Raw genomic sequence first — 11,736 nt, 5'->3', positions numbered from 1 at the left:
GCTATGGTGTGTTACAGATGGGGAAACTGAGGCCCAGGGAGGTTAAGCGGTCATGCCCCAGCCCACGTGGGTTGAGGGTGGCGGAGCCTGGCTGGAACCTGGGCAGGTGGCTGCAGAGTCCCCGGGCGTCACCCCCCCCCCCCACCCCACTTACTGCCCCGAGGGAGCTGTTAAACAGAGGAGAGTCCTGAGGCTGGGAGGACAGACTAGTGAGGGGAGGGAGAGGTGAGCGCGATGGGGAGGGGGTGGGAGGGAGGAGGGGCCACCGCACTGGTGGGAGGGCACTTGCCGGCCTCCAAGGGCCTCGAGCCTCCTGCACCGTCTGCTTCCTTCTTGTTCTGCTTCCGGTTCCGAGACTGGAGTCAGCTGGGAGCGCTGAGAGCTGGTCTCATCCGCCCCATTTGGTAGATAACGAAACTGAAGCCCCGACAGAAAGCTCTTCGCGGCTGCCGTGGACTGAGCATAGTGAGTATGCCTACTGCATACCAGCCCGGCACGCACTGAGCACCTGCTGCATACCGGTCCCTTTCCGGCACAGTGTCCCACTTACCCTCTCGCAGCCACGAAGCCCGTGTTCTCACCATCCCCGTGCTCAGGGCGGGAAGCTGAGCCCCAGGCGGGTTCGGAAACGTCCCCCGGGTCCAGGGGGTGGCAGAGCTGGGGTGGGAACGCAGCCCCTGAGGGCCGTTCACGCACAGCGCGGCTCTCCCCCGACAGCTGTGGTCCCGGCAGGCTGCTCACCCTCGCCAAGGCTCACCCTCGTGTCTGCAGAGGGGACAGCAGCACCCACCGTGGGGATCCCCCCGCGTCAGGTGAAATGGCTCAGGCGAGGGTTAGCCCGGGTTGGGCTCGGTCGGCGCCGGCTTGCGTTGCGGAGTCTTTCCCGTCTCCTGGTTTGGGCCCAGCCAGCTAGAACGCTTTCTTGGAAAGAAACTCAATTGTGTTTATTTCTACTCCACTGATAGTCAACTAACCGTTATTGAATAATGCACAGAATTCCACTCGCTGCCAGACACCTCCGCACCCCTCCTTTCACTTAGTTCTTCCGCCAGCTCTTTGGAGCAGGTGCGGCGATCTCTGGTTTACACCCAAGGAAACAGACTCAGAGAAGTTGAGTACTTGCCTGCGGTCACACAGCAAAGTCCTGGGCTATTTCTGCCCGTACCTCTCAGGTCTTCCCACTGTGCCTGGTGCCTTCTGGCCCCTCTTCCGCTTCCCAGGCCCAGGAAACTCTCTGGTTGGCCTTGCTGTGTGTTCTGACCCAGCTGGCCGGCTCCACTGGCCCACAGCTGTCGGGGGCTGCACGGACAGAGGGTCGCGGCAGCTGAGGTTCCCGTGGCTGCTGCTCTCCCTGCACCCTCTGCTCCCCATGCACCCCATCTGCCGGCTCCTGCAGCCTCCTCATGTGCAGCCATCTGCCAGGCTCCGCCGAGGCTCTGCCAAGTCTGGGTGTAACTCAGAACCCCCCAAACACGCCGCCCTCGACCTGCGTGAGGAGCGGAGGGGCTCAAGCCCCTGACAGCCTGAGAGCCTCCCCACGCCTGGCAACCTCCAGGAACTACACACTCGAGGCACAGGCCGTTTCAAATTCCTGGAGCCCCCACCCCAATGTGCTGCCCAGGGATTGGCCCCCACGGGCCTGGCACTGGCTCCCGAGCCAGCCAGGCTCCCAGGCTTGGCTGTGCCTAGGCTTTCGCCTCAAATTTCATTTGAGTTGAAGGTCCCGTGTGTCCCGGTGAGGACGCCTGGCCCTGGCTGTTGTCAGAATCTCTGGCCCCTGGGGCTCCTGGGCTCCTGATTTTTGGCACGTGTGGTCAAAAGGCCCGATGTGGAGGGGGGTGGGGTCTCTGGAGACGGGAGGCGGAGCAGCCGTTTCTCCAGAGCTGGTATCCGGCTGCCTAGGGCAGAGGCACCGGTTTTATTCATTAATTTTAATTTAAGACATGTTGTTGGCAACAGCTCGATTACGATATAATTCAGTTAGCATACAATTTGCCCACTTCAAGTGTGCAGTTCAGTGGTTTGTAGAACATTCAGAGTTATGCAGCCATAACCACTATCGATCATAGATAACTTACCTTGCCCCCAAGGGAAACCCTGTTGCCTTCAGCGATCCCCCCTCAATGCCGGGCCCCACAGACCCACACAGCCACCAGCCTTCCTTCTGTCTCTGTAGGTTTGCCAGTCCTGGGCCTGTATAAGTGGACGCAAATTCTGGGCCCAAATACGGCCTTAGGTGACTGGCTTATCGCCTGGCGTCATGTTTTCCTGGCTCATCCACAGTGTACCCTGTGTCAGTACCTCATTTCTCTCTGTGGCCTGGCAATACTTCGTTGTGTGAGATACCGGTTTTGTTTATCTGCTATTTATTTAACTTTTAAAACATTGGGAAATATAGCACCGTTCAGAAAGGTATATAAAATATAAACATATAGCGTAACATTGTTGTAAACCCCAAGCCTGACCACCATTGTGGTGAGGAAGGACCTCGCTGGCCCCGTGCACCCCTCCTGAGCTCCCAGAGGAGGGACCCACTGCTCGGCTGATGGTAGGGCAGGGACCAGCAAAGCCTGCCTCTCTTTTTGTAAATAAAGTTTTATTGGAACACAGCCCGCCCTTCCCTGTGTGTCCGTGGCTGCTTTCCTGCTGCAATGGCAGCGCTGAGCGGTTGTGACCGAGACCTCAGGGCCCACAGAACGTAAGGTGTCTCCTCCTCGGCTCTTTACAGACAAGCCTGGCGGACCTGCCCCGTGGCTGACCCCACTGCCAGCCCGAGCACCACGCTGTGCTGGTTCCCGAGCTCTCTGTGTAAATGTGGTCACGCGGGCTGCACTTTTTGTGTCTGGCTTCTTTGGTCAACGTTATGTTGGTCACTCCCTGAGTGCGGGGCTCTACCTGGGCACCACAGACGGGCGTATAGACAGCAGCGATGTCTTCCTCACCGTCGTGGAGGCTGGAAGGCCGGGCAAGGGGCTGGCGGATGGCATGTGATCGTGGACTGGCTCTGCCTCTCGCTGCCGTGTCCCTGTGGGTCCCTCTCATAGGTCACTAGTCCCATTCATGACCTGACCACGTCCCGGTGCCCCTCCTCCTCATGCCACCGCAGGGGAGCTGGAGGCGGGGGAGGGCACATCCGGGCTGCAACCATCGAGTAGCAGTCGTGGGTCTGGGATCCCCTTGCAGACACTGTGCCGGGTGCAGGGTAACTGGAGTCCTGCCCCTCTCTGTGGGCATGTGGGTGACTTCCTCTGTTTCAGGGTTTCCCGGTCGGTCACTCTCCCTAGCAGGGCAGTGCGCGTGTTGGGAGGGCGCAGGGCCCACGTCAGTGCTTCATCTGTGCTTTCTTCACTCCCCCTGTGTCCCTGACTCCGGCTGCTGTGCCACAGGAGCCCCGCATCTCAGCGGCTTTCATGGTAAAGCTGGTTTTCCGCCCTCGCGGGTCCAGCGCAGGCTCCCGCACAGCGCCCTCCACGCGTTCTTCCGGAGCTGCAGCTCCTTCCCTGTTCCGCCTGCGATGGGGAGAGGATGAGGTGGGAGGCCCCCTGGGCCAGGCTCGCTTCATTCCCACCCACCGTGCTCTGGCCAGAGCTCAGCCATATGGCTGCCAGGGGAAACGCCGTTTGACTGTGTGCCCACGGAGAACAGGAAATGGCTTGGTGACACACGCTGACTCCCCCTCCTCCGTCCCCCAGGCCCGGGGAGCGTTCCTCAGCGTGGACGCGGGGAGAGGAGGCAGGAGAGGACGTGGCCCAGACTTTCCTCTCTTCTAATTACAGTATTTACAGTAAACACTGTGGCTTTTGAAAAGTAAGTCCAGACTTCTGCGATTCCAAAGGCTTGCTTGTGTGGCCTGAGAGCCGCCTGCTTTCCACTGCTCCGCCCTCTGCAGCAACACGTGTGTGTTTGTGTGTGTGTGTATGGGGGGGGAGTGTGGTGGTCAGAGATGGGGAGGGGGGTGATCAGGGGTGGAGAGGGTGGAATTCACTGCAGTGGGATAGCACAGAATCTGGCTGTGTCCGACACCCTTTAGCTCATGGATTCTACTTTCTTGCTCTTAAAATATATATATGTTGATTTCAGAGACGAAGCGAGAGGGAGAAAGAGAGAGAGAGAGAAACATCAGTGATGAGAGAGAATCATTGATGGGCTGCCTCCTGCATGCCCCATACTGAGGTCAAGCCTACAACCCGGGCATGTGCCCTGACGGGGAATCGAACCATGACCCCCTGGTTCATAGGTCGACGCTCAACCACTGAGCCATGGTGGCCGGGCTCTGGCTCTTTTAGCAATTGGGACAGCAATACCGCTCTCGGGTGCTTGGTCCCTCACTGGTTCTCAGGACCCCCCCAATGCACACCAACAAAGGGGGGACTTCTGTGTAACACATCACCCCAACACTCAGTGGCTCACAAAGCACGAGCATGCTTTTTCTGCCTGGGCGTGGCTCCCGGCTGCGGGCTGGGCTCAGCCTGCCCTGTGCGTGCCCAGTCATTCTGGGGCCAGCACCGACCAGGGAATATTCTCATGGCAGACACGCAGGAGGGTGAGAGAAACGGATGCCTCCCCGCCTTGATGGGGAATGGGACTCGGTCTCCCTGTCCGTATTTCAGTGGGCAGCCTAAGGCACACAGCCAGGCCCAAGGTCCGTGGGGCGGGGAAGTAGACGCTGCCCCGAGAGGACGTGCGAATGTGCGCCTCCCCGTGACCCAGGCGCTCGCAGGGTGCTGTAGCTCATCTGTTCCTAGGCTTCCGCTGTGCATCCCATGGCTAACGCCCATCCACGTGCTGTGCACACCCACCAGCTCCTGCTGCTCCTGCTGCTGCTGTGTCCGCGTCAGGGCCATGGACACTGGGGTGTTTTCTACTTCCTGTCACCTCAGATGCTGCTGCCAGGAACCCCGGCTTGGCCTCCTAAGGACCGAGTGGGAACGTCCGTGGTGTGCCCCCCGGAGCAGGGCTGCGGGGTCAGAGAGCAGGATGTGCTTAATTTGCAAAGTGAGCATCAGCTCCCGCACGTACACCCGGGCCTTACCCCGCTTTCTAATGTTTGCCTGTCTAATCAGGGGAAGGGAGCATCGAGTGACAGCTCGTCGCCGTGATTTGCATTTCTCTGATTAGTGCGTCGGAGCATCTCTTCATATGCTTCTCAGGTTTGGGTTTCCGCTCCTGGAAGCTGCCTCTTCACTTCCTTCCCACAGTGTGTTTTCCGCCAGGAGGAAGGCGGGGCTGGGTGGGGAGCGGAGGCCGTCTGACAGGACGCCTGTGGCTGAGTCAGAGCAGGGTGTCCGTGTGGCTGAGACCTCGGCGGGCCCAGGCGGGAGACTTCAGCCACGGAGCTGTCCAGGTTCATCTGCTTTGTCTTGGCGTGTATTACGTAATGTTCACTCGCAGCTCTGAGATGGAAACGTGTCCCTTGATTGGCCCCACAAACAACCTGAACGAAGAAGCAGATGTGGAGTTACTTGCTGTATTATGAGTGACCTGGGAGGCAGGTCTTCTTTCTCAGGTTGCTCTGGAATCAAGAAGAGAACCCGGCCGGTGTGGCTCAGTGGTTGAGTATCGACCTATGAACCAGGAGGTGACAGTTCGATTCTGCATGCCCAGGTTTCGGGCCCGATCCCCAGTGGGGGGCGTGCAGGAGTCAACCAATCAATGATTCTCTCTCATCATTGATGTTTCTATCTCTCCCTCTCCCTTCCTCTCTGAAATCAATAAAAATATATTTTAAAAAAAGAGAAGAAAAGAACATTTCCAAACCATATCAGTTGAGGTCTTACTATGGAGGGGGCCTCCTACAAGCCAGATTTTCAAGGAAATGACATCACGTCAGGGCTGATAATAGGACCTACCTCATGGGTGCTTGTAAGGTCAGAGTTCATTCATTCAGTCAATAAACACTGACTGAGCACCTACTATGTGCTGGGCACGTGCTAGGCCCTCGGATATAGTAGTGAATAAAAGGAAAGCAATATTACCTTCTTGGAGCTTCCACTCCCACGGCGGGGGCTGGGGGCCCCAGACAAGTGACACAGAGTCCTTAGACGACGTGAGGCGCTAAGGAGAAGGAGCAGGGAGGTTGCCGTGTGAGCAGGCCAGGCTGGTGGAGGAAGGCCTCCCTGGGAAGGCGTCTTTTGAGTAAAGACCCAGCGGAGGGGAGGCGCCAGTTGTGTGGCGTCAGCGGGGCATTGCAGAAAGGCCCTCAGAGCGGCTCCTGACACCTGGCCGGCACTCTGTAAAGCTACTCCGGTTTTTACATGAGGAAGAGGAGGCTCAGAGGGGTCGTGTGGACCTGCCCAAAGCCTCAGGAGCAGGTTGGGACTGAGATTTAAGGAGACCCTCACTCCCAGAGGCATGCGAGTCTTAGCCCTGGCTGAGGGGTGGAGCTGGGGCTCAAAGCCAGGCCTCTGACACACAGGGTGAGGCACCCTGGGGTGCTGCAGACACAGGGTGCCAGCTGTGCAGCGGCTGGGCTGCTGCATCCTGTACAGGCTGTTTTCTGGGGTCTAATCTGGGCTGTAGGAGACAGGAAAGAAATGGGGTGCGGTGGAGGAGGGCAGAGAGCTGGGAGTCCGCCCTCCCATTCTTCACCCTCTCACTCTGGGGCACGTGGAATGGAACCTGGCCCAAGCCTCACCCCACCCAGCTCCCCAGGAACAGACCTACCAACCCCAGTCAAGGCTGTTAAAAGCCACACAGCTCAGACAGGCTGAAAGGAAAAGGGAACTTGGGGGTCCAAGTAACTGAAAAGCAACCTTCAGGTCTGGCTGGATCCAGACTCAAACCCCATCACTGGAATCTATCTTTTTTCAGCTACTGGCTTTGCAGTTCCTCTGATGTGGCTTCATTCTCAGGCCTGTTCTTTCCAAGAGGTGGCAAAATGACCGCTGGAGTATTGACCAGTGACCCAATGGTTAGAGCATTGGCCTGTGCACCAAAGGTCGTGGGTTAGACTCGCACACAGTCGGGCATGTACCTGGGTCGCAGGTTTGATCCCTGGCAACCAATCGAAGTGTCTCTCTCCCATCAATGTTTCTTTCTCCCTCTCTCCCCCTCCCTCCTTCCTTTCCACTCTCTCTAAAAAGCAATTGAAAACGTATCTCCAGGTGAGGATTAAAGAAAAGACTGCTGGAGGGTCCACACACAGCAACCCCAGTGAAAAGAGAGCTTTTCTTCCTCAGCAGCAGCCACGACAGCTCCGGCTGATTCTCACTGGGTGACTGGAGCCCGTCCTAAATCAACCCTGTCGTTAGGAGATGCAGATCTCTGATTGGCCAGGCCTGCATCATGTGCCCATCCCTGGGGCTGGGGGTGAGACTCCCAGACCACAGGACTGAGGGGGATAAGGGGCGGTTCCCTGAGAGGAACCAGGCAGGTGTTAGCAGGGGAAGGGAGGAGGGGCCGGGTGATTGCACCCACACGCTGTGAATTCCCCGTTCACCACCTCCGAGGGCCATGGACCCTCCAGCGCACTGGCCCTCGGCACCGCCACCGGGGAAATCTGCAGAAACAGGTACCCGGACACCGCAGCAGACTCAGGTGCTGTAGGCCTGAGAGGGCCCGGCACCACTGGTTTCTAATAGCTCCTCTGACCGTCCGGGCTGATAGCCACTGCTCTCTGGGTCCCCTCCCCTTAATCCACTGCGTTTTCCAGGCTCCTAGTTCCTAAGGAGGAAAGCTAAGAGGGACAGAGACCCAGGGCCACCTCGACCCCCTCGGCCAGCGTCTGGCCGTAGACTGAGCTCTGAGCTGCTGTCCGTGTCTCCTGGTGGGGCGGGGCAGGGGCAGGATGAGATCCTCCGAGGCAGAGTGTGGCTTCGTCCAGCATCAAAGCTGCTGAAGTTAAATCCTGCGCCCGGACCGGTCCGGGGCCTGGACCGCCGGAGGACCCGCTGACCAGGCCTTCGCAGTGCCCAGTGGGCTGGAGGGGATGCAGGCAGAGGCCTCTCCTCGGTGTGAAGTGGACCCGAGAGACACGAGCCCTGGCCTTTGTTCTGTGTTCCCTCCACTCACAAGGCTTTTCTTTTCCTAAGAGCGGGGCTCTGGGGCCAGGAGTCAGGGAAGGGTCAGGTCTCACACTCAGCGAGTCTCCCTCAGCGGCAGCGGTGAAACCGATGGCATTTCCACCACATCTGAGGAGGCGGCAGCGTTGGGGAGGGAGGAAGTTCTGGACTCAGGTGGGCCAGGCTGGAGTCCGCTCTCTGGGACTGTTGGGAAGCACCGCAGGTTTTTGTGAGAATGAAAGCAGTCAGTGCGTGTGACGGGGCGGGCCTGGCACGCGCGCCGTGCGCTGCCTCACCTGCTGAGCGAGTGTGCATGGAGCACCTGCTTCCCCAGGACCCCGAGAGGCCCTGGGAGCTCACAGCCACTGGGGGAGGCGGACATGCACCATGAAGCACAGGTCCTCCACTGCGGCTGCACCCGGGGGACTTGAAGGAATGTGGGTGCTCTTCCTCCCGCCCCACCAGGACCTGGGCTGGAGTGTGAGCATGAGTGCTCTTCAAGCTCTCCCTGGTGATCCCACTGTGTGGCCAGCATTGAGAGTCACAGGTCTAAGGGAAGGATGAGTTCTGTGCACAACAAAGGGAATGCGCCTGGACTGGGAAGTCACGGAGGGTGTCCTGGAGGAGGTGACAGGCGGACCGAGAACTGAGGGGTGGGTGTGAGCCAGCTAAGGTAGGAGCTGCGGGGAAAGGTGTGGAAGTGTTCCGGGCAGAGAACAGCATGTGTGAAGGGCCTGTGGTATGAGGGAGGATGGCATAGGGGAGGGGGGAGGGGTGTGTGAGACGTGGGAGGGCCAGACCGCACAGGACCTAGAAGGTCACAGTGAGGAGCCTTCCTCCATTGGAGCAGTCAGTGGAGTCATAGGAGGAGGTGAGGGTCAGATTCGCATTTTCAGGGATCCCTCTGGCTGCTGTGTGGAGGGTAGGTTGAAGGGGGGTCCGAGTGGGCCTGGGAGACACAGCAGTCATCTGTGTGAGCAAAGGCGAAGGGGGTGGCTCAGTGCAGAGGCTAAGGGCTTGGGCTTGGCTTCCGTCTCTGAGCATGTTCCTTGACCCTCTGAGCCTCCTTCCTCGTCTGAAAAGCGAGGGTGGTAGCAACAGCCTCGCAGTGTTGCTGTGGGAGGTAATTAACTGCCTGCATCCCAGTAGGCGCCTCGCAGATGTCAACCTTTGCTGGTGACTCCCTCTTCCTCCCCAGTCCTCGCCCCAGATGTCACGTCTTCCAGCTCCTTGCCTCTGCACTGGGACTCCTTGTCACAGCGTTTTATCACAGCGTTTATGTGAAGTGCTGTACTTGCCCGCACCCCCCACTGGGCTGACCGTGAGCCCCGTGAAGGCAGGCGCTGCAGCTGCTTTGACCGTGGCTCAGTTCCTAGCCCCGTGCCTGGAACCAAGCAGGTATTTAATCGGTGTTTGTGGGTGAAGGAATGAATGCATGATCGAACAAATAAATGGGCAACTCCTCCCAAGTATCACAGCCGGGAGTGAGCCCAGCCCGGCTGGTGGACGGGTGGCGTCCCGCACTGCAGTCCTCCGTCCAGCCTCTCCTTGGAGAAGAGGGGACAGTATGGTGGATGAGGCTTTGCCACTGCTTTTCTTTGTCTTGTACTCATGACGCCTGTGTTATTGAAATCCAATTAGAGGCCCCACTTCAATTAATGTACAAAAACTTTCACGCAGCCTCCTAAGCCTTAACACGTACACCATTCCGTTCAGCTAACGTTCCCCTCCTCCTCTGATGGTGGCCTGAATGGGTTTTTGCCTGGGCCTTCTGGCTGCTTTCGGCTGTCACCCTTCGAGGTGCCGGCAGCGTGCCTGCAGATCCAGGGCTCGCCTGCACAGGCGGGGCTGTGCTCCTGGTGGAGTCTTTGTCTTTGTGTCTTTGGGCGCTTGGCTAATGATGCCCACTCATCTCGCCACCCACTGCCCTGGGCCCCGGGGCTCACATGAAAGCACCGCTGGTCCTGAGGGGCCCCTCCCTGGACGAGCAGACTCTCTCACCCCCTTCCCTGGGCACTGACGTCGGGGAGCCTGTGGCACCGCCCTTGGCCTGCTCCGGACTGGTGTCTGCTGGGTGTCTGCTCACCTGCGGTACATCCTGTAGCCACTCCCAGGCCCTCCCATCCCCAAAGCTCAGCTCTTTTGTGTCTCTTCCTGTGTCCCCCAAAGTGTGAGTCCAGCCTCCTCCAATCAGCATTTAAACACTTTCCCCAATTTGACCTCAGTCTGACCTTCCATCCCACCCTCCTCGCTTTCACCACCCAACACCCTAATTTCCGGGGAACACTCACTCTTCTTGGAAAATGCCCCACCATTGCCTGCCCCACTGACGCTACTGACGCTGGAACTTCAGGCTGAAATGCGGGCCCCGCCCACTGTGATTGACATTCACACACCTTTCACAGCCTGGCTCAGGTGCCGCCTCCTTTAAGAATTTTAATCCCTTTACTCAGAGGGACGTGAGATGCCCAAATGAGGAACAAAACAGATGCTGTCTCCCCAGTATCTGTCCACCTTCCCCTCCTAGGAATGTGGTTTTGTTCAGTTATCCACAGTGTCCACTCTTGGGACTGTGACCCTCTATCCCCAGCCCAGGAGGGAATCCTGATTGGTCTAAATCAGCGGTTCTCAACCTGTGGGTCACGACCCCTTTGGGGGTCGAACGACCCTTTCACAGGGGTCGCCTAAGACCATCGGAAAACACGTATGTAATTACATATTGTTTTTGTGATTAATCACTATGCTTTCATTATGTTCAATTTGTAACAATGAAATTGGGGGTCACCACAACATGAGGAACTGCATTAAAGGGTCGCAGCATTAGGAAGGTTGAGAACCACTGCTCTAAATCAACAAGGCTACCTGGTCACCTTGGCAGCAATTGGGTAAGAAGTAGGCGTGTGACCCAGTTCTGCTGGGAGTCTGTGGAAAGCTTGTCTTCCTTTCAGAAGAGATGTAAGAGCTGCCCATCTTCCTTCAGCCTGGACTGCTGCAGTCATGTGACCACAGGGTCACAGTCAGGACCACCCATCGTCCATCACCCGCAGGGTGGCAGAGCACAGATATGGAGAGGACTTACTGATGATACTGTTGAGCCGCTGAATTAATCAACCCCCGGGGTGCTTGTTTCCTGTTTCTTTCATGTGAAATAAGAAAATTCCTTAGGTGTTTAAGGTGTTGAATCAGGGCTTCCTGTTTCTTGCAGACACATAGCTGAGTCCATTCGGGTCTGTGTTCTCACTGGCATATTGTACAACCATTAAAAAGGAACTCTAAGTCCATATAGTCACACCAGGCAACGTTTATAACATGTATGCAAAAACTCAAGACACAAAATGGTAGTCCAGCATGATGTAAAAATGTATGCAAATGAAAAAAAGATCAGAAGATAATAATTTAAAAAATGATAGCTTTATTAGGGTAGTAAACTTAAAAAAGTTTTTTTATTGATTTTTAGAGAGAGAGGAAGGGAGAGAGAGAGAGAGAGAGAGAGAGAGAGAGAGAGAGAAATATTGATTTGTTGTTCCACTTATTTATTCATTCATTGGTTGCTCCTTGTATGTGCCCTGACTGGGGATCCAACCCTCAACCTTGGCATATTGGGACAGTGCTCAACCAACTGTATATTTGTATGCATGTAATTTTACTCTTACTGATTTAAGTGCTTTATTAATATAAATATTACATTTATAAGTTTTAAATATGTAAATATACCTATTAAGCTGAGTTAATCCTC

Source organism: Myotis lucifugus, unplaced genomic scaffold (assembly GCF_000147115.1).
Source record: "Myotis lucifugus unplaced genomic scaffold, Myoluc2.0 scaffold_949, whole genome shotgun sequence".
Taxonomy (NCBI): domain Eukaryota; kingdom Metazoa; phylum Chordata; class Mammalia; order Chiroptera; family Vespertilionidae; genus Myotis; species Myotis lucifugus.
This window is presented reverse-complemented; position numbering follows the sequence as displayed.